General features: G+C 41.5%; 1 long non-coding RNA gene across 1 annotated transcript; it reads left to right on the forward strand.

The window, feature by feature from the left end:
• Positions 1-1,396: 1,396 nt before the first annotated feature.
• Positions 1,397-27,950, forward strand: LOC136425366 (uncharacterized). The gene is made up of 3 exons (XR_010754012.1): positions 1,397-1,667; positions 22,225-22,271; positions 27,905-27,950. It is a non-coding gene; the product is annotated as an uncharacterized lncRNA (long non-coding RNA).
• The last annotated feature ends 1 nt before the right edge of the window (position 27,951 follows it).

The following is a 27,951-nucleotide window of genomic DNA, read 5'->3' on the forward strand; positions in this document are numbered from 1 at the left end:
GAAACGTAACACTGGTATAAGGTAAACGATAAAGATTTATGTCTACCATAGGCGATCTGTAGACATAACCTATGCTCACATGGGAGGGGCGCATAGATCTGTAGCGAACGTGAGTCATAATTGCACGTATTGATTTTGCAATTATAGTCCAGGAATACGTAACAAACGGGTCATTGACCTCACCTTACACCACTGGTTAAGCAGATAAAAAGCAAATTTCATTTTGATTACCAAATTACAATTGAGATCCGATGCTGATGTAATTTATGCAAACTGAAGCCCAAACTGTTGATTGCTGCAACAGCCAATTCATTCTTGCAAATCCAACATTAATAAAATACGACCTTTCAAGATGATAATACCAAATCAATCCAAAACATGTCATCGCCTAGCTTTAGATATACTCATATTTTACATGTTTCCACGCGCAAATTGTGCAATCTCTTACAGGCAACCCATGCAATATTTGGGCCCGAAAATGAAAGTCACTGGATTCATTCATTTCTATACACGATTAGTTCAAACAACACTATCACAATGTATAGGGACGTCTGTCATGCTAAAATACGACGTTGAGAACTCACTGAAAATCGTCACCGGGGTTTTCGTAGGCTCGCGAAACTAAGGGAATCATTGTATGACATATTTTTGCACGATTTTAAAATACTCAAAATATTAAGTTTTCACGCAAATGTGCTAGACAATGTTAGTAAATGTCACTACAATAGATATTTCAGCATTTTTTTATTTCCATTTTTTGGTTCCTAATATTGCTTTGTCGCCCACTTGCTGTTAAGCATTGCTGAAAATGCCATCACCAACGAAAATACAATATTCAGTAACGTAAGATGCCATGAATATGTAATAGTGTCGAAACCACCATCTTACATTAATTAAGACCCTTTGATCATTTTTTCACTCCGACATCTGTCAGCAGGCGCCATGAAGTGACGTAGACGTGACGTAGGCTGACGTCACAACTTCAAGCGACACCCAAGCTCACCCGATAACAGCGTACATTTCCATTAGCACACCTTGTGCCTTGCGGCGCCCCCCTTCCCATTCAAAGTGCCAGAGCTTTCATACATCCGTTACTCTTTTGACATGGACACCCGCATTTACGTCAAGAGCGTATTAGCATAAATATCGTGGGCTGGACGCGTCGACTCCGCGATGCACCTAGGGTTAATCATATTTCATGATCATTTTTAAACTACATTTCGGTCTCATAATGTGATGATTATGTAATAGCAAAAGAGGTGTCATACAAATCGGAGAATATCGAGATGAAGTTGATCCGATGTCTCAGGAAGCATTGAAGGATATAAATAGGCAAGAGAAAGACGAACACCCCTACGCGTAGAAGTTAGCCGCGCCCACTCATCTCCAGTGGCGGTTCCATTAAGCCGGTTTATTACCCGAGCAGCAGGCCAAGGCGCGTGACTTCCTCTCTCTCTCCTCTCTCAAACATCCAACCCGCAATCCCAGATCATCTTCCTAATTTTCCAGTCCGCATTTTTCCTGATTTCCTTCGACAAAAAAATACATTTCTGTCGCTAGACTTGACGAAACGAGCCCGATGAAGAAGTCTGCGGTCTGCCTGTGCGTCCTGGCGGTGGCCATATGCTACGTTTTCGGCGTCGCCCGAGCTGCCCCACTGAACAAAGGTAAGCGCGCCCTGATTGCGTCCAATACAAACATGATGATAGGGCGCCGTGCGTTGCTAGACTCTACCAGTCTCCGCGGGTCACTGGGAAAATAGTAGAAATTGGCCAAATAGAGTCAACTGTATGAAGGGAGTCGGCCACGGAGACAGGGTCCAATATTGCAACCCGAGGCCTAGCGAATGTAACCCTCCATGGCCAAAGTCCCCCGGCAAATATTCTCCCTATAGCCGGCGTTGGTAGATACCACGTTGCCAAGCTGGGCGCCCTGTCTCCGGTAAATCTCCTGGATAGCGTGTGCGCCAATGTAGGGATCCTATAGCTATATACATGTATTGAAGGACCTATTGATGGATATTGGAAAGAACTATCTTTGCATTCTTAAACTGCCGCTTTCTTTTTTCTAACAGAAGCGTTGTTCAGGAAATTCTAGGCGAGTCATAAAGCATTACGATATTCCCTTGCACGATCTACTGGTATATCACCTTTCTTTTTATGGAATACTGCGCTTGGGTCTAGGTGTCACCGGTGCTAATAAACGAACAGAAATAGCACCTAAGTGTTAGCCAACAGATTTAGTTCCGCCTGTGCAAATATACGGAATCTAGTAGGAAAAGGCAATCTAAGCCACCATATTTTCCACTGAATGGATCATGTTTAACGTCTGCGCGTATTTGCTATTCTATGCCATTGTTTCCGCCCGGTACTAACACGTCAAATCATTTAATTCTCACGTTTGCGACTCCGTGTCTCGGGTGGGCAGACCCCGTGCTAGCGCCGAGACGAAACGAACTCTGTCATGTTGCATGCGCCTACACGCGATCTGGGAAAGTAAAGGTTAAGAGGTATCATATGGCACTTAATGACGTGCGACACATTAGCTTAAGGCCACTGGAAGTGAAAAGGATATTTTTTCGCCGCAAATAAGCGACACTCAGGTGATGATACTCAGCTATCTAATTTCTTTTAAAAGGCTATGTGGTCTGCCGTTCATATTTCCTTGCCTTCGCTGACCGATCAGCCAACAATATATATATTGGTCTAATCATTCGCACAATAAGGAATATGTGCGGTTTTTAATGGTCAAGATGCGGTTCACCTTAAAGGCAGGAATGACGGCGAAACGCCCGTCCCAGAAAGACCACAGACCCAGCCAGCAGCGTGAAAAATCGGTGCCCAAACCGCCCACGCCTTCCCCACGATTGACTCTCATACTCTAACGGCGTCTTGATAGCCACTAGATCGAGGGGATCTATGCCATACACATTGTTTTTGCAGCAATCGTTTCTGAAATCACAAACTCAAGAAATTCAACCATCATGTCGATCGACAAGCGGCGAGGCATTGCAGTCGAAATCTGTTGCTGTTGCTTTTTTTCTATTTGCACGCTTTCCGGCCGGCGTCGGTGTTAATTTTCGGGTGGAGTGCTTATTCGCGATTTCTAATTTATCGGCGCCAGTTTCTTTTGCAAGGGAAATTGTTACTGCTGGCTGAGATGGCCCCGATATATTAAAGATCGCGATTGTTTTTGCGGCTGCATGTGTGTCCATTGAGGGGTGTTAGAAGGTATCCATTCTAGTCCAGCTGCAGTCCACTCCGCTGACGGTTTCCATGCCCTCCTTTATATTCTATGGGAATATTCAAATACTAGTCAAACCTCTATTAACTGCTGCCAGACTATTTGGCTGGTCTCGACCAGACTAACTACGCTGGCTGAAGGGAGAATACTGATACCGATACAAACTTCGCCCTGCGTGGCCGTAAATGTCGCACGATTTACAGCCACTACGATCATGTCTGCATCTTTTATTCATAACCACCCCTAGTCATGATGCCAGTCTTCATATCCTATCTTCATTATAACAAAATCCAGTCAGACCTCAGGGTCGGGACGCTATCTCCCCATTCAGGGCCGCTGCGTGCATGTATGGATAAAGGAGCGGCATGCGAAGGTTTTCTGGGTGAGGCCTTTCGCCAAAATTGGCACTTGCCACTCCTCATCCCTTCTTCATTGGGTTAAACACCAGGCATAAACGATGTCTGTATTTCATACATGCAATAATCAGCAGGTATTGCCGCAGTTTTGCGCAACACACCGGCACACCGACCACACGGGGTGCCTGGTTATGCTTCGGTCCCATTTCCGAATGCTTGAGGGAAAGACATATAGTTTTAGTTTTATTTGTTTTACCAGGGAAAATCACAACTCAGGTGCCCCTGGACAAATACATATACAACTCTCGTAAACTAGAACATAATATGATACAAAAGTCAGCAAAAAATTACTCCTAACCATGTATTGTGTATTTTTTTGATATGCATTTCCTTTATTTTTCGTTTCCGCAAACAGCCCGACCGGGCCCCGGATTGGAAATGGGACCTAAGTCTGATATTGCACCGACAATCTGTCGTACTGATGTCTGCATATCTAAGTAATAATGCTATATACAAGCGTCGATTGGGACAACAGAGGAAAGTGGCTTCTACCACCTTAACCCTTGTCCTGCTGGATTTCCAGAGCAAGAATATACCCCCACTGCTGAAGTGCCCAGACACCTTTGAAACAAAGGGTACTAGTTTGATATTGCTCATTTTTAGTTACTTCGATGTACGGTGCAATGTACGTATTCTAGAAACACCCTCAACCCGACAATTGTCAGGGCACTAGCATACAGAACAAGCATTGGCAAACCGACAATTGTCGGGCTCAGCAGGACTAGGGTTGATAAGAGCTTCACGGAAAGTGAGATGTTACTGTCTGGGGTTTCGCGTTATCTGTATGTGTATCTGTACTACTCAGCCGCTAAAACCGCCCCTAGGCGTAACGCACTAGCTTCCCTGGCGCGTGGCCATGGGTAAACATATCGTCTGCTTATCTAACCGTTTCTGAAAGCTGTCTAAAGCCAGGAATGAATCTAGAAATGTTCATGTATACAGTTTTACGAGAGGTTATCAAATATTTCTTCGAGGCAGCTTTGCAAGTTTAAGAAGGGAAGGATATAGATGAACGTATATATGCTGGTTATATGAGGTAAATAGATACATGGAAGAAAAAAAATACTGTCATATACATCCGTGGGTATACTCGTCTTCTATTGCTTCAAATGAAGACGTCAATCTCAAGAAAATCAGCTCGATAAACATTCTAAAATGAAGTATAACACAAGAAGTAGTATATAGTCGTATCTATCATTCTCTTATCTATGTATTTGCCATTAACCCTAGAACATGTTACTTTACGTTATAGATACAGTATTATGAGTCAAACCACCGATGGTGCATTTGACCCTTACATTGTTTGATGACAGGATGTTTTTGAAAGCCTTACGCAGGCAGTCCTTATTTACCAACCATTATCATACATCCTCATGGGAACATGTCATGATAAGTATCATCCTGCACCCATCCTCAGTTTGAAAGCCACTTTAAAATGTATTTTCTTGAAAAGCTAAATGACGTGAAATCACGATTTGAAACAACCGCTGCGCAAATGGTCATAAACCAAGGAATAGCAGATCTGCGATAGATCCTCTCAAGGAATAGTTTAGGCCATAACCCTTTGTTTGCATCAACTCTTGAACCCATAATATCGAAAATGTCTCCCCTTTATGTTTGTGGAGCACCTAAAGAGAGGACAAATGTATGTACCAACAACTACCTACGATATCAATAAGTAAGTAATATCATCACACCACTCATATTGTTTTGCCACGTCATTTCAAAGACACCATAAAAATGTCTTTTTTTGAAAGGCTAATCACGCAAAACGACGTGAAATCACGATTTGAATCATGATAATAGACAACCGATGCACAAATGACCATAAAGCAAGCAATAACAGATCTGCATTAGATCCTCTCAAGGAATATTTCGGCACATAACCCATTGTATCCATCAAATATTGAACACATAACATCTAACATTCCTTCCCTTTTATGTTTTCGGAGCGACACGAAAGGGCACGTACATGTAACCCACAACCACTTACGATAACCAAGCTATTGAAAACGCCGTTTTACCGCACATTGATTGATGGGGCGTGCGGTGTGGACTTTACATGAATGGAATAAGGTTGGCGAGGGCCACTGAGGTGGTATGAATCAGGTCCATCCTTTAGTGGTCTGTCAGGCGATGTAATGCACGATAAAGGCATGCTCTCCATCACTGCCCTCCTCAGAGCTCAGGTTTTATCTCTTCCCTAGTCATGCAGCAGTTCGCGGTTTTACATAGCAAAGCCCCCCTCTCAATGGACCCGCGACACACTGGCGGCGTCGCTACGTCCTAAACTGGATTTGTGTTACCCTTGACTTTATAATGGAAATATCATTCAAAACGTACAAGTATGACCAAAAAGACAACAAAGCACATAGAGCTTGAAAGGATTCGTTTTTGAGTGCTTTGCCGCGCGCAGTGACGCCGCCAGCGAACGAGTGTCCAGTTAGAGGGGGGGGGGGTGCTTAAGGGCAGAAGCTATCTCCATCAATTTTTGCCATTCCTAGTTTTACTACAGGATCTTAAGCTTTTGCTTTTACCTCTTTGTTGACTCATGAGTGACCGTAGTTCATTTACTGTTTTAACCGAAATCATGTGGCCTATTTGACATGAGAAATAATTTACGTCCCAAAATGTTTTTCCTGGTAGCATACATGCCGGGTTAGTAAGAACAAAGCCAGGATTCGAACTCCCAACCTTCTAGTCCAGAACCTGGGTCGATATCCACTTCATTGTCGATACGTACGTCTATCTCTTTCAAACGTGACTCAGTAACAGATGAGTTGAGGTAATAGGCGTTATTATGATTATAATCAGCGTTATTTGTATTCAATTTCCCCAGGGACGGGCTGTCATCGTATGTGCTTCAGGCAAATTGGATTTAATATTTCAACGGCAGGGAATAACTGATACAGATGCACAGCAATTTCTGTATTCTTCCCGTACTGTTAGTGTTTCATACTTCGTTATATATTTTTGCTTTGTGATGCCGTTTAAAAAGCGTGTTTTGCTCGATGGCGACATCACTATTTGTTGTCTATGATGTTGCAATAAAACAAAATTTGCCGCAGCAAAACGGAGCGCTAACAAAGGCTTTTCGTCCTCTGGGAGGGGAGTTTTGGACTCACGTTCCAACTAGGCTTCTGTTATGTATCTACATGTATTTATTCACCTATTCACACGTCTTGTCAAACATTTTATTTTCCATAATGTACAAGTGACGGCGAGAATAGTTGAGTACAACTTGAGTCCGCCGTCACTTCGTCTATATCACTTCATTTGTAATATTCGATGTTTTCTTTGAATAAAAAAAAGGCAAGGCAATGAAGCAAATCAAATTTCTATTCCCAACGTTCAGTCGTTTTATGATTTGTTATTGCATGCAAACGACTCACGTCACTCTGTAATCATGTAAACGACAATCTGATCCAGACTACGCATGTGAGGCAAAGATGTGACGCAATTTGTACATCATAGGAAATTGGCACTAAAGCCATTCCAATGAGTAAAAAAAAAAAGTATTATACATATGTTAAAAGAAAAAAAAATATCTATAACCGCATTTATTAATAAGTTCGCGCGGTTTTCATTTCGCGCTAGGGGGAAAATGGAGTTTTTCGCAACAGTTTTAAGTTCACGACAGTGTTATAGTCACATACTGCTACAGTATTAGACAAAACTGTTCGCGGTGGTTCTATGTTCGCGGTGAAACGGTCGCCGCGAAAACTGCGAACATAAAGCCACCGCGAATATTTCTGCACTTACAGTATTTCATTGTAACTACGAAAGAAAAGGCATGATTTGAACTTTTGATAGCGCCACACTGGAACCACTATAGACGGCAATGGTCCGTTTCAAAGCAGAAAAAAGGTAATGTGTTCTATTAATCAAATAGAGAGCTGGTTTTCATGTTTTGATTTTATCGTTTGAACTGTACTATCAGTAAAGGCGGGCGGCTTTTAAATGTTCGGTCGCTCTGAACGTGCCCTTTTGTAGATCTTATCAAGCAAATCGTGAAGTAACCCCCTGAGGACGAACCGGAGGAAATATACAGTAAACACCTTCATAGATGACAATGGAGATGTCAGGAAATCCTACCATGTCGTCATTCATGTGTGTAAAGTACCTTAGGGCCAATTTACACACAGCTCGTCTAGATATCTGGACTGCAGATATCTGCCGGGCGACAGCTTTTTTCTGTGTCTAAACAGGAATTTTATGGTCTTAATGAGGGGTTTTTTAGATGTCGGGAAAATTTCAGCCGACCACTCTGAAGCATTCGCCCGACAACTCAGCGGGAGTCCCCGACCACTCCAGCCGGACGTCTAAACAGAATGTGTCGCGTAGTAGACATCTGGAGGTCGGGGTTCACGCTAGTTTGCATATTTGGCGGGCGATAAAGCGGGAAAACTTCTTAGCATCAAGGACCATTTGTTCCCAAACGGACGACGGACTTCTTTCGTGATGCCAGATCGTTCGGTGGATCGGCCCTCCCCCCTCCGCCACGACAAGGGCAGCGAGTAGGAACGCAGCGTTGATTCTGACCGGTCGCTGTCGTCTTCCCCGGTACCTCAAAAGCCTCTTACGCTCAACCCTTGCTTGCTGCCTCATGTTAAGCCATACGCGAGTCAGATAAAGAAAGAATACCATATTCATCATGACGAAAAACACAGGCGGTTCTCCCGCCATTTTGAAACGCGCGCAAAAGGTTAAATAGGGTCGAGTGCAATCAGCGCGCTGCGTGAGTCCTACGGTACTTCCTGTCGGTGTGTATAAATGCGTCCAGATATCTAAGGCTCAGATGTCGGCGGATTTTTAGATATCCGAAAAAACTCTGTATAAATTGGGCCTTATTTCCGTGCCATGCATGTCTTGTGTATTGTTGTTTGTTTATAAAACCAATAAAAGATAATTTTGGAAAAAAACATCCTACCATAAACCTCTGTCTGTGCACATTTCCTGTAAACACTTCTCAAATATTACTCAATGTCCAAACAATTTTGACAAATTGTAAACGCTTTCATACCGACTAATTTCCCAACATCTCCAAAGCTAGGTTCTCATTTTCACCTGCGTTGAGCGAGGAAATTGGTGTAGACTGCCAATCCCGATGGTACTACACTGGGGCCTGCTAGAGATTCGTACCCAGAACATGTAGATTCGCAAGACCGTTTTGACACCTGTGTATATTTGCCTACCAAACTCAGCACAAGTTCCAACAAATTAGTACACTGTAAATACCTTAGTAAATTGCAAAGTATATTTCAAGAAATCCCACGATAAATCCTGTGCATATTTGCCTAACACACTCAGAACGAGTTCCAACAAATCAGTATAATGTAAATACCTGTGTAAATTGCAACGTATACGTACGTATATACATATATATTTCAAGAAACCCTACCATAAACTCCTGTGCATATTTGCCTAACACACAATCTGCCAGACCGTTTTAGCTGAGTAAACAACGCGGGACGGTAATGTGCTAAACGTGACGTTAGCGGATGGAAGTGGGAATAATGAGCCACCTGGTGCCGTTTCCGGTCCTATGACGTGTCCGCGGGGAAATCAACAAAACGTTGATATTTCTTTCATCTCCCGTGCTGCGAATGGAATACTCTCCAAGCAGAGGAGGGGTTCCGGATGGTTATGGACGTGTTCTTAGGCGTTTTTGTCGGGCTGTCTACTTTGTCATGTTTTTTTTTTGTCTCACTAACCCACTCGTGTGGACCGAACAAAAAATGATAAAGTAGACAACCCAACAGAAACGTATAAAACCAGCCTTGGAGAGTACAAACAGAAAATCTGTCCAGAAAACGTGTTCAGCGGATCGACGACATAACATACCGTCGTCAAGGATCTATGGCAACATTGTTGTCGCAAAAAAACTGCATTATGTACGACATCCCCACGAATGTCTTATGAATGCGCTAGCTTTGTTTGCTGTCCTCAGTCTATCATTCGACTCTAACGTTACCTTTCGTACGGCGACTGCGACAGGACTTACATTCATAAACGTCAGAACCATTACTTTGCACACACAAGGGAGCAATGAACCTTTAATATCTCTTATGTGGGTTGGTGTGTCTAATATATCGATATCACCTTTCGATTTTTGCCATCAAATGTAATTAGATAAATGTCACCCGTTCGCACATTGATTTGGTCTGGTTACTGAAGACGTACGGAACGTCTTTAAATTGAAAACGAAGATGGGCGGCAATATACAGCCTCACTTCACCTCACCTAGTCCAAGAATAAACAACTTTTCGAATATCAGCAGATAGATGTCTACAGAGAGATGGCTCCAAGAACAAATGATTTCTTGGACTCTGGTAGTTTTACTACATTGATTCTGTTACATTGATTCTGTTTCACAGCGGAACAACTCCACCCCTTTCTTGTCATGGTAAGAACATGAGCACGTCGGTACGCATGAATAATCCATCGTTACCTTACATAGTCTGAAAACCACATAAATGTAGCATCAGTAACGATCTCCACATGATATCCTACACCAGTAAACCCTAACCCCCCACCGTCCTAGTCTCCAAATACAGGTATCGCCCGTTCCTCAGGGCTCTGCATAATACATGAAGGCAATCCAGCCTTCATAATCTTACGATTTATCATTAATTACCCTAACCCTCTCCCGACCTGTCGGATCTGGGGAGTTTAGGCAGGGGATTGAAGTAACCCACTGGTGGGATAGAGACTCTAAACCATTTGACCCAGGCGTAATCGTCTTAATGAAAGTGTTCTTGACATGGCGTCTGGTAGGAAATCCTACTTTAAGTACTAGTTATCTCTTCTTTTGTACTGTAAAGTCTGGATAGCCAGGCTGCAGACGTGGCTGGAAAGAGTATAAAACCAAATAGAGGATTTGGCCAACCGGTAGATACAATTTGACACGCCAGGAGCCTGTGCGGAGTCGACTTCTTCAAACGATATAAAAGTAATTCACCCGTTATTCATTATCCGTTCATTAATTGCATATCCGCTCTTCTGCAGTTAAATTGATAGACAGTGATAAAGATAAAAAAGCATGGCCTAGAAGCGATCACTGAAAGACGGCTGTAGAGACTGAAGAGTCTCTACGGACAAAAATTAAAAAAAAACAACTACTAACTATAAATTGTGTATTTTCTTGATTTGCATTTTTTTATTTTTCGTTTTCGCAAACAGCCCGGCCGGGCACGGGCTTGAAAATGTGACCCTAGCATAATAACAGGTAGTATATTCTCTATCTACCATGGCAAAATGGAAAGGACCTTACAGACATATGCATGTACTAAAGATTCATGAATCTGTTAGTGCTGTTAGATAGCATTGCATCTTTACCACGTGCCCTAATTCCTCCAATTCAAGAGACTTAGACAGTGACGTACGTCATCTGTTTTTCACAAATTGTCCCTTCTTGTTTTTCTTCACCGTTCTCATTAGCATTTCGGTTGCTCTTTAGTTAAATTGATAGCCAAGGATGGAGATCAAAGGGTCGGCCGGGAAGCAGCCGCAGAATGACACTTATCGAAACCGAAGAGCCATTGGCGTATATGGGTACTAATTGCATCATTATTTAGGTGAAATATGATCATCGTGGTTTGAAGCTTGCCATTTAGTACGTGCCATATGGTAACAGAAAAGTGGATTTCTAACAGGCCCCCTGTTTGTCTGTTTAAATTTGTTTGAGCCTTTATTTGCTCATGAAATCTCAAATCAGCCAGCTGGCCACTTTTTGTTGAGGTCATGAGGGAAGAGGTAAGGGTCAGACAAAATATGACAGAGATAGAAATTGACACTGTATTTTAGCTTGGGTTCCATCCTGCGTAGTTGACCTGTAACGGCGGTTAGCAAGCAAGGATACCGAACCTGCAGCAAACTACAGTGGATGGTAATCTCCAAGCAGATCTCACGGTGCCAAAATCGTATAAGCTGGCCAGAGAAGCTCCAGTCAGCCAGAGAAGCTCCAGTCAGTCAGTGAAGCTCCAGTCAGCCAGAGAAGCTCCAGTCAGGCACTGACTGGAGCTTCTCTGGCTAGCTTATACGATTTTGGCACCGTGTAGATCTGCTTGGAGATAAGGTGGATGGTACCTAGGCTGTCTTCGCTCAATACGTCTACATCGTTTTCTTTCAACATCTGTCCTTTCTTTGTTAGCAAGCAATGATACTGAACCTGCAGCAAACTATGATGGATAGTACCTAGGCTGTCTTTGCTCAATATTTCTTCACCGTTTCCTTCCAACATCTCTCCTTCCTTTTCTTCTGTGAGACTGTTGAATCGCATTCCTGTCAGCCGCCAGGCAAATTGATAGTTAGCGGTGGAGATCAGAGGTTGAGGCAGGAAGTGGACAGTGAATGACGCCTGCTGCAACCGGAGACCCATTGACGTCCGTGGCACTTTGATATCCTCCCACGCACGGACCAATTACCCCAGCAGCAGCGCGTCAAAAGCTCTGCGCAGATATACATGATACCATCCGGGATCTAGTTTTTTTTCCATATTCCTCCCACGGTGTGGCATACTTTGTAATTGGCTGCTTGTTAAAACGTTGTTGATACCATGAAAGTTTCATATGGTTACCTTAATTTTTCAGATGTAATATATGATATTTGCGATATTTCTATATAATGATATTTCCAGATATAATGTGATATTTTGATATATTGATATTTTCAGATAAAATGGTTACCTTCCTTTTTAGCTATAATAATGACAATGCAAAGTAGACTGAAAATTGTAGGAATGATATAGAAACATATACAAAGTTTATTTCTATCCTGCTCTTAGGGTTTTGGGTAGATTTATATGCATCGTTGGTGTATTTCTTAAAACGCTCGTGTCAATTGTCAATCATCGTCGACGTTGTTGGTTTGTGACGTCTGATATAAAGTAATTTGCACAAGCTGAATGTAGAATTCTCGAAATCAACATATAATATCCCACTATTAAAGCTTGCGATGACCATTCTTGTCGCAAGATGATATTCAGTAAATAAATAAAAAATATGGATGTTGAAACCCTACAGCGTTGGCAAATGCCACATTAAACCAAAGTGCAGCCAAAGCTACTAAAACCTCACCGCGTGCAGCAAATGCAGGTTTGCTCAAAGCGCGGCTAAAAATACCCACAGAAGCATACATTTACAGTGTCTGGTGAGATGCTATCTGACTACAACAGTACGCCATTCTCGCTTCCCAAGTAATCCGCCAGTCTGCCTTCAGTTGGCACTTCACAACAGATACGGTTAAACTCCCATTCCACAAGGACCTGGCTGCGATCCCGCTGCGACGTACAATTTGACAGAGCGGTCAAAGAATTTCAAAGATAAAGAACTAATCTTTTTATGCCTTGTGTGCTTTGTTGTCTTGTCAGCCATACTTTTACATTTTACATGATATTCAAATTATGAAATCCGATTTAGGTCGCAGCGAGAGTGCAGCGCGACCGCCGTCTAGTGGGATTTTGTGCGTAAATGCAAGTCCGCATGAGTTACGTATTAACACTTTTTGTGTGTTTAGGTACCATTTGCAGACGAAAAAGTAATTTCTTTGGTTCAATAACCAGGCAACAATATGCTAGAAACAAAATCCTTCCTCGCAAACGTTACCTAAAGCAAAAAAAAAAAATGTTAAGACGCAAGTCAAGCGCACATGAATATACGCACAAGTGTGATCGGCCCTTACAGAGAACGCTGCCGAGGGTTGTGTGCACCATCACGCCCCTTATATAAACCCATCTAGAGACACCCCCACTCCGCTATAGTGCAATGTCGACTTACGTTAAAAGGCCGTGCAGGTTACATATAGTATACAGAGTGCATTACTCGGTAGGCTGGCCATTATATAAGTGCTAGAACCAGAGGGTCCACAGAATAGACGAGATCAAAAAGCACATTTTCAGATATTGTAGGTAGCGTGATGGCATAAATGTTAGCAGATACTGGAAGTTAAAGGTGTTTTTGTAAAATAAATGACATTTTATTGCAAGTTCTTGCCCGGAGGCTAATTGCAAGTACATGTAACATAGAAAAGGATGAGGAACAGTGTAGCATGTGATTACTCTAGTCTTAATACTGACACTATGGGGTTCGGCTTCTTTAAAGAAAAATGTTATACAACAGATAAAAATTTCAGACCACCCAAGTAGTTGTAAATGTAAGGAAATCAGTAAAAACGTTAGTAAAAACACAGTACTAGTGTTTCTAATTCCCGAAAACTGTCCTACTAGGCGCTGGTTGGGAAATGTTATAGCCGCATTATTTGTCGGAGGTCCAGCATGTATCACCCATTTTTCAAGCCTGAAAAATTCACCTTTCATAGCGATCAATTCAGCTCTTGAGGTTCAATCCCTGAGCAATATTCTACATTAAATTCTTTGACCTACTAAAATGCCTTTAATTGATTACCTTGGCATGTACATGGTTTCTTTCTAGCATGGTGAAAGGCGGCAGAAACGACATCGGACAGGTCGATCCCCGTGGCAATCCGTACGTTAGCTTAGCTAGCAGGAACCGGTAATGCCCAGAGGAAATACGCCTTGTTACAACAGGGCGCCCCTGCTAGACTTAGACAACTTTATCTGGATCGATGTTTTGCGCAGGAAATTTTGAGCTGGTTCATTGTGAGATGTAGTGTAAGACTTCATCAGAGTTATTCTAGCGACGCGATCATTGTTACGATGGCAGTGTCATACTCTCCATATATTGATAGGGCTTGATGTACTATTCTTTCTTGTCATATCGTTTAGTCCTGCGTACGTTTCTAATTCTGTTCAGACGTTCATAATACATGCAGACGTAGGGCAATCATGATGATGAATATGGACTATAATTTGCTGCAATGAATCTCATAGAATCTCTAACGACCCATTCTATGATAGCTTCTGCTAAATTGTTATCTATAGAAAGGAGCGGATTTTGCAAACAATACGCGATCTACCTGACCACGTTACACCTCTCAAAGACAAGAAATAAAAACAACAACATTACTGCATGAAGTAACGATAGTCCCGGTGGATTCAGGCCAATGAGTGCTTCTAAATGGGAAAGAAAGAAAGCTTTCTGGAAGTAGGTCACTCCATTTACAAGAGTACAATGGAGGACATTATGATTTGTAACCAACCATTGGTTGACCTGGTTTAGAGACAGAAACGAATGAGAGTTGACGGAATAGCGCAAAATGGATTTCTTACGCCACAATGTTTCTGAAAGAAAGGTTAATGAAATTTATTGATATCTTGGTGATATCGATGCATATTTGAAAGAAACGAGCGATGCTTTACAAGGAATGTTCCCTATAACTCATTTACATCAAAGAAAGGCAATTGATATAAGCTTTAAAGGCTCCGTAGGGGTCTGCCCCACTTATTTTCTCCTGAAGAAACCATTGATCCATTCTTTGAAGATCATCTTCTTCGGCAAAGAATTCAATTGGTGAAAGATAAAGGAAGTCGTGTGCACAAGGGGTAGTTGTCTTATCCACAGTTTGAAGTACTGTTATGTTTCAAGCGGATTGCTGAACTCAAGGCACGTCGTGAGTTCAAACGGAGCTTGGTAACATATTGTTTATCTGTCGAGGCATCCTGTGTATTCCGCGATAACATTCGGTTCCATTAGATACACGACAAAAGAAACCACTTCAAGAGTTACTTTCATTGCATCTGCACTGATTTGACAGCTTCTGCCATTAGTGTAGCACTTCATCTTTCTCCTTGTTAAAAGCTAGATATAGTTTTTTTTTTTAAATGCTAAAATTAATGAGCAGGTGCTAACAAAAACGTTACTCAGAAAAGTGGTGGCTGTTGCCTGAAAGTTTCAAGTGTCTATGCTTTGCTCAGTTCCGGTGACTTATGAGTCTTTATTTACTTTCTATTGTGGCATTTCCATCCAGAATTTAATGATACTGATGCTAAGGCTTTCTAAAAAAAGTCAGCGCATTCTGTAGAGAAGAAATAGATAGACAGCGATTGTATACCCGCATTCAGAGTTGCGCGTGAATGAATCTAACTACATCGAGGGTCTGTCTCTGAAGAGCTGGGCACAGATGTCTCAGCCATCTACGCGATAATGCACAGAACTCCCAAAGGTCTTATTACCATTAAGGAGCTATCCATTTGTCAACGAAGGCTTCTTGGAAAGTCGGTGCATTGGAGAAAATAATATACCTACAAGGATAATGTTCAATGGATGTTCTTCGCATCGTGAGTGACTGATCATTTCTAGCACTGGAGGGTTTCACAAGAATGATATAGATGTATTTTAAAATAGAATCTGCAATGTGCATTAACAACTGATGTTTGCTTCGGAGCGAAAATGACAAGGTGACAAGTAGTGAACGATGAATGTGCTATATGTATCCTAATAACGTTTCAGAAGCTGGCTTTTACCTTATCCATCAGGCTCACCCACTTTCGGCTCTGAATGATGCTGGCGGTGTGGAACTTTGTGATACGGACGCCCCGCAGTGTAAGCCAATCAAGGATTAAATAACCAATCGTCAATCACTCTAATAGTCAGCTATCATAGATGATAACGCAACTATAAAACAAATGTAATATCTTATGTAACCGTCATCTCCGTTCATATTTGCTGCAATGTGTTTCATGGACTCTCTAAAGGCTCAATAAAGGTTGCTGCTAAGTTGTTATCCAAAGAGAGTTGAAGATTTTGCAAACAAAACGTGATCTACTTTGATACGCTACGTCGCTGCCACTACAAGACGAGAAAATTAAGCTGCAATTCAAACCAGCGGTAGTGGTACGGCAAAGGCACATGCTGTGGTAAGAGATAGTTATGCAAGTACCCGAGTTATCAACCGGGAATTGAGGTGATGAAAACTATCGTTGAGAGAAACTCCTTGCCACGAAGTACTGTAGGATCATCCCCATTAGATAGTTTTAAACAATGTTTACAGCTAGATAAATATGTGCAAAGGCTAGGTTTGACAGGTCGTTCACTGTAATATAACCAGCTGATGCCGCGCCGTGTGTCTACGAAGCTGGTGTGTTACGCCGAAGGGCGGTTATTCCAGCTATATAGATACTGATACAGAAGCTGGCATGTTACGCCGAAGGTCGTATCCAGCTATACAAATACAGACCCTCCGATGTCTTTGTACTAAGCTGTTGTTTTCACAAAGTTATTTCGAAATTGTTCGAAACAAGTAACAAGTTAAAGATTCTGGGTTCCTTAAACTCCCTACCGACTTAAGTAATAAAAGAAATAAGTCCCAAGACATCCACAATGGTACCGAAGAATCTGCAGTACTGTTATAACCTACTTGCTAAAACTTGCTAAAGCATGGAGGCGTCAAACTGTGACATGATCATTAAACACCGAGGATCATGACTTGCAGGAAATTTGCAGGAGCCGCGGGAGGTGATAGGAGCGGCCTCCTCACAGCTGCCCGAACGCTAATGAAGCGCAACTCCAGCTTATGTGGGGTTTTGTAGGATTGATCGACTCATAAACGGCTTTGGAAGCATCTGCTCTCCACAGGAACGGCTGGCAAGGGAACCAAGGAATCGTGTGTAGAATTAGAATCAGCAGCACGTACAGCTAGCAAACTTTTGTCGGCCATGGATTGAAGTGGCAAAGTAGCATGCCCGTTGTAAATATTGATTTTATAGCTAAAAGTCTGTGACCGGGAATAGAAACTGCAAGACTTTCTATGACGATCTAACTACCATGGCACTGGGTAGCCAAGGATACGTTAAGTGTAGAATGAAAAGCACTGTCATTCACAAAGACGGTGGGTGGACTCAACTGAAGTTTGCATGTATCAAAAGTGTCTATAGAACGGCTGGTAAGGGCACTGAAGAGTCATGGTTAGAATTAGAATCAGCAGCACATGTAGCTAGCAAACTTCCTTGGTCAGGGATTTACGTGGCAAAATCACATTCCCGTTGTAAATATTGATTTTATAGCTAAAAGTCTGTGACCGGAGACTTTCTTTGAAGATCTAACTACCATGGCATTGAATAAATAGACAAGGATAGAATTCGAATGAAAAGCAATTTTTTCTTTAGAAGTTGGACATTGACATTCACAAAGAAGGTGGAACCAACTGAAGTTTGCATGAGTCAAGAACTGTCTATTGAACTTCCATTGATGTAGCTCCTCCTGTTGTAAGACGTCGGATACACAAGGAGTTGAAGGTATATGAGTTTAAAAAAAAACCCTGCTGTCTTCAAAAGCTGGACATCGCTGTCTACTGATCCTGTAACTGCATCCCTACAGTCTACATTTTGCAATCAGTCTTGTTATTGCATAAAGCTAATAGTATGCAGAAAATGAGTCTCTGTGATGTATTTACTTTTATAAAACATCGGATATACAAGAACAAGGTATACGTGCAATGAAAAAAACACACGCTTTCTTCATGAGATGGACCTCGTCGTTTACTGGTTCTGTAACTGCCGCCATAAAAACATCACCCAGTTTCAATCAGTCTTGTTGATGTAAATTGCCGTTGATGAGTTATAAGAAAACTTCTTTCTTTAAAAGTTTGACATCGTCATATACTGGTTCTTAATCTACAGTCATAGGAACATCCTGCAGTTGCAATCAGCTTGTTTTATGGGCATGGCTGTCCACAAAGGAGATGAAGGTATATGAAGTTTTACAGTTGCTGCAGCGCCCATTAGGCAATAAACGCTACTGCAGCAGCTGTGTTGATACTTGATCTTCCTCTGAAGTCACGAATTCAATCTGACAGCCGATATTAACCTTGGTCTCCCCCTCGAGTAGGCTCGGATGTTACAGCTTGTACCTGATCATTGTTGAGCAATGAAAAAATCTTTCTTCAAAAGTTAACTTCGTCATATACTGGTCCTGTATGAACACCAGGAACCGTAGGAACATCAGTTGCAATCAGATTTTCTTGAATGACATGGCCGTTGATGAGTTATCAAAAAATACAAATTTCTTCAAAAGTTTGGACATCGTCATATACTAGTTCTGCATCAATATCCGTAGGAACATCAGTTCGTAAGATTAGCAGGTGCAATTGGTCTTTCTTGACCAATTCACAAAGGAGATGAATACAACTGAAGTTCACAGTTGCTGCAGCGCCCATTTGGCAATAAACTTAGAAACTTGATCTTCCTCTGAAGTCACGAATTCAATCTAACAGCCAACATTAAACCTGATCTTCCCCTGGAGTCGGCACGGATGTAACAGCTTGCACCACCTGATCCACGATGACCGGCAGGCTTCATGATACTCTGCATCATTAGGGAGAATGTTCTGCCCGATGGTCTGCCATTACGGGAGATGGGGATGGCATCTTCGTGCTCTGAGCGACACTGCGGCATCGTGATATAGTCATTTCCATGAGACGTTAGGGATGTAATTGATCCTAGCCGACGGTGTTGCCTAGCTGTGCCCATATCCGTTCTTCTTCTGCTTCCAACAGAAGCCCATGTACAGATAAACTACGTTTATATCACAAATAGATGAAAATGCAGAATCCGGTATGAGATAATGGTGATGAAGAGTTGCTTTTCTTTGTTCAAATGATAAAGAGTGAAGACTAAGAAATGTGATGATGATGTTATAAAACCCCTAAGTGTTAGAAATAGAATGTGAAGATCTCTACTGACAGAGTAATGTACCTGTTCAGTGAAAGTCTATTGAATGAAGTTTTAAAGTTACCCCATGAAATAGCTACCAATCGATAAATCCACTTATTTTTTGTCAATTCCATAATGGCCGCTTGTCTATTTTCGACATCATTGGTGGTGATGAAAATGTTGTATATTTTGTTATATCCCCGTTTTCTTTTAGCATTAAAGTTGTTTGTGCATTGAAAATAACTAATATCATTCTAATAGGCGAATTTGGAAATAATTTGTGGCACTCACGGAGAGCTGTACTTGTGCCTGGTCTCCAAATACGGTGTAGTCCTACCGTACTACAATACTGTAAATGCAAAAATGTTCGCGGTGGTTTTATGTTCGCGGTAAGCTCTTTGCCGCGAACTTAAAACTACCACGAAATTTTCTGCCCTCCTAGCTACCCCTTGTCTACTATTGTCTCAAACACGAACTTAAAACAATCGCGAACACTCCATTTTCTCCCTCACGCGAAATTAAAGCCACGCGACCTTAAATGCATTTACAGTAGTCAGTACCAGTACCCACCCCTAGTGCAGTCTATATTCTAATCCAATTTGCCGTGTGATCAGTTTAACCTCCCTGACCTTTCGAGCAGGCTGTAATGTATTACTGGACCAGGGTTAGAGTATTAAAGGATCTGCCGTTATACGCGCAGGGAGACAACTACTCATCCTGGTGATGGATCGGTCAAACTCGCGCCATCCACCGCCTGTGGAACAGAATATGGGCGAAATCTGAAGTTTCGCCTTCATGAAAAGGTCGAGAAAGCAAAGTACAGGGGATGATGCCAACAGGCCTTGTCAAGTTCAATGCCTTGTGCGTTGATTCTCATTCCACATGGGAAAGTGCTGTGTTCTCCAAAGTACAAAGGCTGGTGACAACAGGACTTGTCTAGTTGTATGTCATGTAGATTGAGTCTGAATGTTGCTTTTTACTTACATAAATTTGGTCTAAAACATGATAATCTATTTACTGAATGCCGTTCTATCCTATTTGATCCATTATATCCTATTTCCTGCATACTATTTCAGTAAGGCTTATCCACATTGACTATTTATTATCTCGTTATACAAACTAAATTACCATAACTCTTCATGTATTTATGACAACACATGCATGCTCTACTTCCCTCTGATGTGTTTTCGATCGTTGGTAAATGTTATACGCGGCGTGATAACTCCGCACCATGCAGCTTTCCATCGGAGGCTCGCTTGACAAATCATGATCATAAGTCATTTATACATGTATCACCGTTATAACACGTTTGTGGTGTACACAAGGGAACACGGACCAAAGCTACGCCTGAGCCTCTGGCTTGCTCACAACTACGTTTTAGACCTGAGAATGAACTAAAGCTGGTGTGTTACGCCGCAGGACGGTTATACCGGCTATATAGATACAGCTACAGAACACGCTTAGCCTGTGTTGGTAAAATAGGGACACTAATTAGCTGGGTACAGTGTGGCAGATTTTTATGTAAGTGAATTACTGCCGTGTATTCCACTACATTGATCTATATATACAATGATGAATACGGATATTTTAGGTTCAGTCTAGTGCATCTGTCCCTCCTCTTTATAAACCAGAAGCCACCGGTTACCAGTCTTCATTAAAGTGATATCCATGCATTGCACCCGGTCCTTGAATATCGATCGATCTGAAACTTTGCATGGCTGTTAACTAAGCAACTGTAGCAGCCGGGCGTGGAAAGATATGGTTGCATATATGATTCCCCATTCCCCCCGTGTCATCCCCAGTGCTTTTAACATATGGCTGCCGTCTTCAGGATGAATCAATAACGAGATGCTCTGTATTCCATGCAGACCCTAAAGCCTAGGTCGAGAGAATCTCGTGATTCGGGCTATCTGTTCAGTCTCCCGTCTCTGCACATCAAAGATGACCTCTCATGATAACGAATTCGTGCTTTTTTTTTCAAAGCTCCAAGGTATCATTTTGAAACGTGAGCCTTGTTTCTAGCAGGTTGGCCATCAGATTAAGTAAACATTCATCATCATGTTGATGAAGGTTAGACATCCAGGTAATAAGATACGCCAAAAACCAGATACATCCAGGTAATAAGATACGTCAAAAACATTTAGCTCCTAAAACAACATGAGCTAATTGATTCATTAGCATGCAACCTTGTCTAAATTCATTATCCTATTGAATCATCTGAAATTGTCTTCACTTCATTAACATATCTATTCAGAGTTTTGGTATAAAACCTAGTTCTACCAGATCCTTCTTTAGTCACTGACGAAGGATAGCGGATGCTATCTGAAAGGTCTGACTGTTTCAAAATCTTATCCAGTTGCTTGAGTAATAATTTTTGGCGTATTCATCATCATGGTTACTTATATTGCCAATAAAGATACCATTGTTTCCATTATGTGACTGAGACGCTACTATTGTTTCAAACGCGAACTTAAAACCACGGCGAACATGCATTTGCCCGTTGCCACGAAATTAAAACCACGCCAACTTAAATACATTTACTGTACCCGTCAGACCAAGACGCCAATACATATACCTTTGCTAGAACAGCAAAGGCCCCTGGCCATCGATCGGATCGTTTAACACGAATTTGAAACGAAGATCAGATTATTCAATAATGCTATATTGCTGCTAGAAACAGAATGAGTGTATTCATGATAATTAGATATATACATTTCATAATCCATTACATAACTGGATCCAGTGGATGATTTGAATGATGGTTTACATGAGATGTGAGGATTGTGGATAAAACTTATCTTCCTTAGACAGGCGCAATCTCATTACAGATCTAGACTGTTACAGATCTAGACTGGCGCAGGTTTCATCTCAATTGCCCAAAGCAATCCACCAACAACGCTGTAACTGCATGTGTCATGGAGCTCGTCCAAACTGTGGTTGAAACATGTTTTCTGTTAACGACTCTTTTATTGACATGTATCTTATTTCCATTTCCAGCTGAGGTGGAGACCAAGAATGAGCAGGTGAAAGAAGAAGACCAACAGGTGAGTTCATCAATTTAGTTCACTTTCTCCTCTTGTTTGTCCACTGCTATTGCCAGATTGAAGCACTCGACATACTAAAGATAGCAAAGTGATATTTCACTGAAAATAATTGGCAGGCTCTGCCACTAAAATGCAATTAGAGACGACAGGGCGTCAAACGAATTCTTCAGTTATTGCTTCATCATTTTGCATGGGCTTTTAGCTATCTTTATGGCAGAAGTTTCGAGAGGAATTTCCCTGTCGTGATGACAATAAAAGGTGATGAGCCGATCAATGTGACTGCCTCCTAAAGTAATGATGAAAACAAGAGGCTTTCAAGCTTTCCCACCTGCTGCGATCTACGGCTAAAATGTTTAGAAAGAAAATTATATCTGTATCAACGTTAATTGAATGAGTGATTCATGATGAATGTACTTTTTAGCTGATGTAATCGCATTGTGTAGTCACAGTTCGTATCTTATGTTGCATCATGCGGCAGACTAAACATCAATCAGCACATTTAGATTTGTTTTACTAAAATTATGTTTTTGTTCCATTGGACTGCTTGCGGCCTCTTTGTCATATTTGAGTTAATCTGTCATTACCAACACAAAATTTTGATTTAACAATTTTTGACTGATCAACTTAAGTCTTAACCAAAGAATGAGCAATCCACTGCTTCTTTGACGTCACGGTATGCAGATAGCACACGTGACTCGATGAGCAGTGGATCACAAGTTGCAGAAAGTCTATGGCGCCCCCCGTCTCTGTTGGGTTTCGCATCTTGTTCTGATCGTCTGCTTACTTGATAGGTAAATGGACCAATGTAACAATGCTATTGTTACTAAAAGGTTTTTCTTTCTGGGAGCAAAGTTGTCCTCCTTTACTTTTGCCTAAAACTGGTGAATAAACCCTTGAAATGGTACTCCCCAAGCAGAAGTTGGGCTGGCTGTTTTTGAAGTGTTTTTAGACGTTTTCGTCTGGCTTAATTTTTGTAGCCCCTTTTATTTTTGTCATCAACCTACAAACAAAAAGAAAACGGGATAAAAAGTAAGCCCGACAAAAAACACGTCAAAAAACAGCCAGCCCTCCTCTGCTTGGAGAGTAATGCAATGATGTTTGTATCTTGTATCTGTGAATGGAAGTGCCCATCGCAGAGGTATTCGCGTTATTTAAGTTGCAGGTGCTGTGTACCGGATGTTAGGATTCTTCTTGGCTCCTGAAGTCGTGTGGTGTCTAATATTACCTGTTTGGTATGCCCCCGAGACTAGAGATGTCAATCAAGAGAATAATCATGGCGTCATTAAGCGGGGGTTGAAAGGATGAGCAGGGTGTTTCGGGTCTTAATGAGTACTGTCGTGACGTCAATGGGTCCTGGTCTGACGCACGTGGAACGCAGTAGCTGCATTTTGAAAAGAACTATTTTAGACCTGTTGTTACCGGGCAGATCTGCTAGATGAAAATTACATTCGAGATGAAATATGGCACGAAGAAAGGTTTTACTAGCATTTGGTTAATGTGTAGATGCTGCTTTTGTAATGAATAATATTTCGTATTTATCCTAGTAGCATATGGTTGCCACAAGGGTGACAAGATCCTTGTAGATGGTAAGATCCTTGTAGATTAAAGGTAAAAATGCAATTTGGAACTGTAGCAGATCTGCTACATTCGAGATGATATATTGCATGCATAAAACTTTTTAATCATAATGGAGATGCTGCTTTGGCAATAGAGTTTTTAATGATATTCTGTAGTCAATGACGACTTTCAATCACTATCTGAAACGCCTGACCGTATACGAACCTTATCCAGTTACTTGAGAAACCTTCGTATCGTGATACATATTGTGATGTGTTCTTATGCAGGCATCGAAGTGACATATGGTTGCCACAAGTCTGTAGTTTAGACGTTTTTTAATTAAATGCAACAAATGCAAACTAGAACTAGTATTACCGCCCTCAATATACACCAGAGAACAGTTCGGGTTAGCTTAACATTGTGACCACACTTCTACGTCAAATGTAGCGTGCACTATGCCTAAAAGAACTTAGTAAGTATGTGACCTGTTGCTTTCAAGGAGTTAATTCCAGAAAAGTGCCCCAAGGTTGTACCTCTGTGACACTCTACTTTAAGTGCTATGTACTCTATTTGTTTGAGCTTAACCAATATTCCTGGGCACGGAAAGTGAGTTATCTACTACCTGACGTCTCGTCCATTCGCGATAACACGCCAGCCTACGTGTGTAACGTGCTTTTCTTTGAAGTGGTGCACTTACGCACTCGACGGGCTGTGAAATCTATGGGTTAGACCTGACCACCAGAATGAACTACATTATCTTCCTCAAGTGCCTTCAGTAGACCATTTTATGTCATTTTATGTCCTTCATAACCGCCATCTAGCTATAGGGTGTGGCAGGATTGAGTCTTGCTTAACGTGAATGCCATCAGGTAGAAGTCGATGAGTTAGAACTGTCAGCCCAAATGACTTACATCAAATTCATTTGATGCTTTCGAATTCTATGATCATTCTTTAGCTGCTACTGCCATATGGCCAACCATCTTGGATGCGCCTTTATTGTCTCGTGCCTAATTCAAAACCTATCAGGGAGTAAAGGGTGTGAAATTCATGAACGTAACTTGATCGCCACAATAATTTACATCAATTTCGCCGAGTGTCTTCCATAGACCCATGTCATTTTATGCCTTCCATAGCCGCCATCTTGGATGTGGCCGGATTGTGAATCCTGTCATGTAAAAGTCTGTGTAATTGATTAGTTAGGACTGGCGTCCAAAGATGGATTACATCAAGTTCATAACAGACCTTTTATGCCCATTATGAGTGAAATAGGCGACACTTGAATCTTGTGGCGAGAGATAGAGGGAGAGAAGCTGATCTATTATCCTATCAGGTACTCAAGGTTCAGAAATGTATGGCGGTCACAATGAAATACATCAACGTCTTCACATGTATTCAATTGAACTCTTTATGCGATTTAATGCCTTTCATAGCCGCCATATTGGATGTGGCTTGATAAACTGTTGATTAATGTGAATCCCACCAGATGGAAGTCTGTGAAATCTATTGGTTAGACCTGATGGCCATGATGATCTACATCAACTTCGTTAGGTCCTTTCACTAGACCCTTTTATGCTCACTTTGAGCTGCTACCAGCATACGGTTAACAGTCATTTTCAATGTGGCTGGACTCCTCTAGATTAATTATTGCATAATGTGAATCCTATCAAGTAGCAAGGTTGTGAAATATATGGGGGAGAATTGACGGACGGATTGACTTACATCAAATTCGTGAAGTGACTTCAATTACCCTTTTATGCGATTTTATGCCTTTCAAAGCCACCATCTTTGCTGTGGCCGGATTGACCCTTGATTAATGTGAATCCCACCAGGTGGAAGTCTGTGAAATCTGTTGGTTAGACCTGACGGCCATGATGAGCTGCTGCAACTAGAATCATATGGCTAACATTTATTTTGGGTGGGGCTGGAATCCGTTGGGTTAACTCTTGCATGATGTAAATCCAGCAACTTCGTTAGGCCTTTACTCTAGACCCTTTTATGCTCGTTATGCGTTGCTACTATCAGATGGCTAAGTCATTTTGGGTGTGTCTGGATTGTGGATTCCAGAGTTTGCAATCCACTGAATAAATTTATGTACATTGTAAAGCCAACAAGTTGCAACGTTGTAAAATACATGGGCGAGGCGTGACGGCCAAAATGAATTAGATCAGCTTCGTCAAGTGACTTCAATAGAATCCCTGAATTTCATTATATGCCTTGAATAGCCGCCATCTTGGATGTGGCCGGATTGACCTTTGCGCATTGTGAATAATGACTTCGGACTAAAGTGGAATAAATTTGTACTTATCATCTAGTCCCCTGTTAGTAATGCCTAAAGCCACAGAACATCATCGTAAGAAGGGGCACTATCAGATTCATCCAACGGTTACCAAGTTTTGGCCTCTTGAGCAACACGCCGTGCCTAAAGAATGCAGAGTTCAGATCCCTGTGCGTCGCAACAGCAGGGTCGCTAGGAGCTGTAAAAGTTCACAACAGTATGTCTACAGCCCTGAAATTTGTTGATATGTATTGCCTTCATCATCCTACACAAAAGTGTGACTTACTTTCTCCAAATAGCAGACTACTATCGCTGAAGCAGTTTCTCGCCAATTAGTCTCATTTTATATCAAGGCACTATTGTTGCAGAGAAGTAAGAGCTCGTTGCCTTGTGCCATCTTCATGTGCATAATGATGATGATTACGTGCAGTTTGATGTCATTAGACCTCATTGATATCAACTGTCTATTGTTACAGTGCGGAAAAAGCCTTCCATCACACTCTCGCAGGTTGACGAATGCTGCTAATTGCGTGCAATGTGCAGCGTAGAGATCTCAGTAATATCAAAGTCCTATTGTTGCGGAGCGGCAAAAAGCTTTCTGTTCGCACTCTCAGTAGTTGAAAGGCGCTGTTAAGACCTACTATCTGATGTCTTAAGTTTGCATTAGTGGCCCTACTTAGAATCAAAGCCGTATCTCTTTTTGTGACAGGGCTTTTGCCTTACACCCTCATTAGTAGAACTAATGACGCCAATTTCGTGCAATGATGTTTAACGTATATTAGGTGAATCACTATATGGCACTGTCCCAGTTGGTTCTCTGACAGTTTAGATATAGATATTCAAAACTTCTACATGAGTTGTCTGTGAATTTTAGTCATCCAGGAAATTGAAGAATCGCTAAAGGACGATTTCGGATGGACATCTGAAACGGTTGATATTTTCATATCGCAATCCAGTGGTGTAGATTGAAATAAATTTTAATACTACATGAGTCTTATCTTTCTTATCGTCCGTAAAAAAACCTAATGGTAGTTCACCCCATTGGATATTGAGAAGAACGACAACATTTATCAGATAATGGCCGAATTACAGCAACTACGTAACTATTCATTATGCAGGACACGCCAGTCAAGATGATGGCATCAATTCCAGTAATGAAATATCTATCATATGTCTGAACCATTATACTGGAATTATGCACAATGTCGCTGTGAATAATGTATGAGCCAACTGATGGTGTAGTCTTCATACATACTGTCATTCTTCTTGAGATATATTACTGGGTCTAGTAGAACGAGTGACTAAGGGACTGTGGAAATTCCACACGACAACCATACTTCAGAGAGACATTTTAACCGTTGGTAGATTATACAATGTCCAGATGATGTGTAAATTCAAACGTTGTACTGCCCTTACGGCTGACTAGATGCTTGTACTGTATTGAAGGTGTGATAATACAAATACATGTTTATTTTATTTTGTTTATTTGAAAGATCTCTATTAGTGATGTACATGATACTTCAGTGCTCTTCCTGGACTCGTAATTATAACAAACACTTTACATTACTAAACACGCACGACCATCGATGTACATCGATTTGTTTTTGTTCGACATTAGATATTAACTCCACCAAAACCTTCTCTTTTTCGAAACACAGCATAACAAGAAATATAAGTGTATGTTCAAGTGTATGGGAGGGCAACTTGTAAAAGAGCTTAGGCACCTGTTTTGCCCTCCCTTTCATATTGTGAAGAACCCAAATAATGAAATTTATGTTTCATCTTTCAAATCTTTTTGCAGGTCCCCCAAAACAGTGAAGCTGCATCTACGGAAATAGAGCCCGACGG

This window comes from Branchiostoma lanceolatum, chromosome 19 (genome assembly GCF_035083965.1).
Source record: "Branchiostoma lanceolatum isolate klBraLanc5 chromosome 19, klBraLanc5.hap2, whole genome shotgun sequence".
Lineage (NCBI taxonomy): Eukaryota > Metazoa > Chordata > Leptocardii > Amphioxiformes > Branchiostomatidae > Branchiostoma > Branchiostoma lanceolatum.